We start from the raw sequence: 5,137 nt of genomic DNA, 5'->3' as shown, positions 1-5,137 counted from the left end.
AGTAGACCTCAGGCTGCTTTGAGAAGTAACAGATGGAATTACACCTTCACTTGGAGGAAGTTTCAGCAAGGCAAAAAATTGATTTAGAAGCACTTTAATGTGGTGCTCCAGCACCATGCCTACACAATCTATATAATCAGCCTCCTATCTGGCTGCATTCTCCAGAACTTGCAAAGACATAAGCTCTACAAATTATCACTGTGACAGGCCAGATTTCCTATTATTTACAGATATCTATTTCCCATAATTTTTCAAAGACAGAAGCATATGCAACATAAACAAAATATAATAGACGTGAAACAGTGAGTCTTCCCATATGCAGGGGAAGTGTGTAACAAAAAGTGGTCTTCAGGAGGCCAGGCTCATTCTTCTATCAGCAGGCACCGGGCTGAGCAAGCCACGAGAGGGAGCGCAAACACTGTGGAAAATGCAACGAAACGAGAGGCAGAAGAGCCAGGTCCAGGCAGCGTTTCATGCCAAGTCTGTTGCTAATGACCTGCATTCTAATTTGTACTGAAAATCAATTTAATTTCCTCTTCAGCTTTAATGCATTGCAAGTAATTCTTCAATACTAATCTGGTAAGGGGAGAGAGGGAGAGAGAGAGAGGCATTCATAATGTTCAGCTTGAGCTGGATAAATGAAATGCAGAGCCAGGTCAGAGCAGAAGGCAAAGCGGCCTTGGGTGTCAGACAAGTGGGACTAAAAGGCTGCAGCGCTTGCCTGTGGCAGAAGAAAGGGAGATCAGCTGTGCACTTCTCCCTCCTGCTTTTCATCCTGCTTTTGCTGCCACCGAGGGAGGGACTGGGGCACGTGCAAGTACCAGTCCAACTCAAAAGGGGCACTTACTGCCAACCTTTAATAGCAGCAGGAACAAGCATCCTCACCCTCTGGGACTGTCCCAGACTCACCCCCCCCCTCCTTCTCTTTTCCTTTGTGAGAGACAAAAAATAAGGCTCCTTAACTGTGGTGAAATAGACTGACAAAAGAAATACCTGACAACAGATATTTTCAAACTGAGATGTTTATGTGTGGGTCAAATATGCATTTCTGAAATCTTCCACCATCATAAGTCAGATTTTCCTCATCTCTTACCTCTCAATATTATACAGTCAAATTCCATTCTTGAGCTGAAGGTTGTTTATATAAGCCAAGGACAAATGTGTTCTTAAAGGCTGTTCTTTCTGGATGGTTTAGCACAACATATCACTTGAATATCCATTTCACTTAGCTGTTGCAGTATTCTAGCAGGAAACAGCAGCAGGATACCACTGTTATGCAAAGGACAGAAGCACAAAGGGTAATGCTTGTGAATACTGATCTCCTGACTGATGTAATCATTGTGATAAAAGATAAGGTCTTAGTAGTATAAGACCCAATTCTTCTGCATGAATTCAGATACATTCAGCATAAGTCTAGCTGCTTCTGGGAGCTGAAAAAGGAGAAAGGTCACAAGGGTGTGGAGCTGGTCTGCACCACACATCCCGCAGTTTCTTTCCTCCATGGGATCCAGGGCAGCAGCAGAAGCCCCTGCACTGGCAGGTCGGTGGCCACAGCTTCAGGATTCATGACTGCCTCAAAACACAGGGTGAGAGGGGATCCTTTCACCAGCACAAAGGAGATGCTGACATGCCTCCCAAAAGAGTCCTGATGCACCAGCTGCTGGGAGGTGATTTAACCGATACTCCTGCATTTGCAGATTACAAATGGCATTCTAGCCAAATTGTCATATGTATTTTTCCAGTAATGCATGAAATTGATGAAATATCATTAAGAGAAATGAATTGGCTCTGAGGCTATCACGGTACTCACCACACCTGCCACTTCCCTTTGCATGACAGGATCATGAAAGTTCTTACCAACTAGTTTATTTAAAATCTTCATAAATAATGTACCCTTCTCATCTCTTTTTATCCTTTTGCCCTTCACACTGTCTTCTTCTCCTCCTTCTTAGTCTGCATTTCTGTTACTTTAGGAACAGCTAATGGTCCAAATGCTAATGCTAACCATCTTCCTCTTCCATTCCCTGTAATGGAAGACAAAGGTCCTGCTTAAGTCTCTGCATCTCCACTGTAATTAACTAGCTAATTGCAACATCCCCAGAATAGACCAAAGACAGACTTGAAATTTAAAAAAAAAAATATAACAAATCTGTAAATAACCTGGTGATACTCGAAGAGTGACTGTTACAATACTTAAGTTCTGTAGCAGGGTGTGAATTTTGCATCAGTGTCGTAGTTACCCACTGAAAATAGTTAAGCTTAAAAGATGAGCAAATTGGACTGCAGCATGCTAACTTCACATAGTCACACTTACAAAGCTAGTGACACTTTACAGGCTGTAAGAAAAAGTTACCTCAAACAGTTCACAAAATTTATAATTTTAGGCCACCAATTTACACAAAGTAGCCAAGATAACAAATTTACAACAATTTTTAGTGTTTAATTTTCATGTATTGTTACATAATTGTTAGTGTGCTATGTATTGTAGTGGTAAATATGTTGCACATCAATTACTAAAAAATCTTATAGTGTTATTGTTCATACTGAAATTTTACCTTCATAAATCTGAACAGTGGATAGTTTCTATTTACAGACCCTATACTTCTTCCTTACAAAGGTCAACTGGAATCCTGAAATGCTATTGTATTCTCAGGGCCTAATGCTACCCTTCAAGCTGTATTCAACAAGTGATGATACCAAACCATCTCCCTCTCAGTGGGGAAAAAAATATTTCACTGAGAACACATTGATATAAATAAGGTAAATTTAATCACCTATAATTGAAGGCTCAATGTACAGAAAACACTAAAATGCCAAACATTTTTTAAAAAGGATGGAATCTTTACGTGGAATGCTAATGTACATCTTTCTCCCTTTGTTAATATAAGTGTGCATAGATGTAGTGATCACTGGCTGAAAACATAGTTCTTGACATTGCAATGAACATGCTTTAGTAAGAGCAGATCTTTGACATGGTAAGACAACTTATCTATGCATCTGTAGCAAAACAAAATAAGAAATATGAAAGAAAAAACAACTATTTATCATCTGATTTCTCTCAGATTATATGATTTAATCTAGGAACCAGAGTGGACTCCAGCTACACTTTTAAACATGACACAGAGCCAGTTTACCAGTGCTAAAGCTCTAGAGGGGTGCACATATAAGGAATTTGCCTCTTCAAAAGCACGGGCACAAGCACAGTCAGTCACTTGTTCTGAGTTGAGGTCACTCCCTACTCCCAGGAACTAGCTGAAAGCTTATACATTTAGACCCTAATTTTTTTCTATTTATTTTTGAAGTTTTATTCTTGGCTGGAGGACCAACGGCTACAGTGCCAACAGTTATTCAGCGTGTTCCCTTTATACCTCTCAGAAGATTTGTCCCCAGAGGGAACAAGTAGTTTCTTAATTTCTTTTCTTACAGCTTTCAGAGAGATGGAAAAGCTGCATGTTGCAGATCCACACTGCCCAGTTAGCGTAGAGAGGCAGAGAAATTACACTGGTGCAATGGATGTGGTAGACAACCAGGCGCCATAATTCAAAATCAGTTCTCTAACTTTCTCACGCAATGCTGACGGGAAGCCGTGTCTGGGGCAGAATCCTGTCACCATTTTGTACCAGCGACACTTAGAAAGGTGAGTGAAAAAAAAAAAATTCTCTATCTGTTCTGTTTACTGAGCTCCAAGTAAGACAATCATTACTCAAACTGCAACTTAAGCAAATGTTACCCTGCTCTTCTCTAACCGTTACTTTCACCACAGTGCCAGAGCAGGTTCAGGATTGATATAGGATGACGTTCCTGGTTCATGTACAGAGTAAATGAATGCAAGATAAAGACGCATAAAGCACATATTGTAACAAAAAAAAAAAAAATCCGTTTCTCCCTTTTCACTGACCTTTTTTCATTGGTGCTTTGGTTTGCATCATTTTCTTCACTATGTAGCTCAGGGGTCCTACCAGGTAGCACCAAGAGAAGGGCTTGTTGAGTACACAGGGACAGCTTTCTGGGGGCTTCTGGTGTAACCATAACCCCAGTCATTGTCAACATCACTTTTCTCACCCCCCAACCCTGCAAAGCACCAATTCAGACCAACTAAACTGCAGCCAACTTCAAACATTCCTCCTCCTTCCCTGATAACTCTGTGCACTGGGACTACTGGCAGTTCAAGGATCACAGGATAACTGAAGCTGGAAAAAACCTCAGGAAATCTCTAGTCTGACTTATTCCACAGCTTGTCTGTCCTCGGGATGAAAAAGCTTTTCCTTATATTCCATCCAAATCCCTCTTGTTTCAGTTCATGCTCATTGTCTGTGATCCTTCCACTATGAATTGCCCCAAAAAGCCTGGCTCCCATCTTGTTGAAAACCTCCCCATCTCTATTTGAAGACTGCTATTAGGTTCCCCTGAAGATGTTTCATCTCCATGCTGGTCAAGTGCAGCTCCCCCAGCCTTTCCTCACAGGCCAAGTACTACAACCCCTGACAATCTTAGGGGACTCCACTGAATTCACCCCAGTTTACAGATGTCTGTCTTGTATTGGAATCCCAAAACTGGATGCAGCATCTAGATGTGGTCTAATGAGGGCTGAATTGAGGGCATAATCACTTCAGACTACTGGCTCCGATCCTCTCAGTACAACTTGGGATGCTGGTGCCCTTCCTTGCTGCAAGGGCACACAGCAGGTTCATACCCTGCTCACTGAGCAACAGGATTCCACATCCTTTCCACAGAGCTGCATCCCAGGCAGCCAGGGCCTGGCCTGCTGTGCTGCAGCATCATTCTTCCTCCTAAAGTGCAGGACTTTTCACTTGACCTTGCTGAACTTCATAACTTTTCTATCAGCGCATTCCTCCAGCCTGACAAAGTTCTCCTGAATGGTAATCCTACAATATGCTTTAAGAAAATTCAGAGTAAAGACATCCATCAGCAATTTTGGCACAGATGCAGAGATTTCAGTACTGTGACCAAAACTGAACCGCCTGCAGAGCTTCAAATGCAGAATCCCTTCAGTATTTCACAGCTTAAGAATGTGGTTTCCTTTGGCAGCCCACGGGCACTGCCACTGAAGCTGGTCTCCAACCTAAAAAGTCTACTGGTTGAAGTCCATCTCATTCTCAATCTCTTTAGCTCATCT

This window comes from Nyctibius grandis, chromosome 1 (assembly GCF_013368605.1).
Source record: "Nyctibius grandis isolate bNycGra1 chromosome 1, bNycGra1.pri, whole genome shotgun sequence".
Taxonomy (NCBI): Eukaryota; Metazoa; Chordata; class Aves; order Nyctibiiformes; family Nyctibiidae; genus Nyctibius; species Nyctibius grandis.
The sequence above is the reverse complement of the archived record's forward strand: the minus strand, read 5'-3'. Positions refer to the sequence as shown.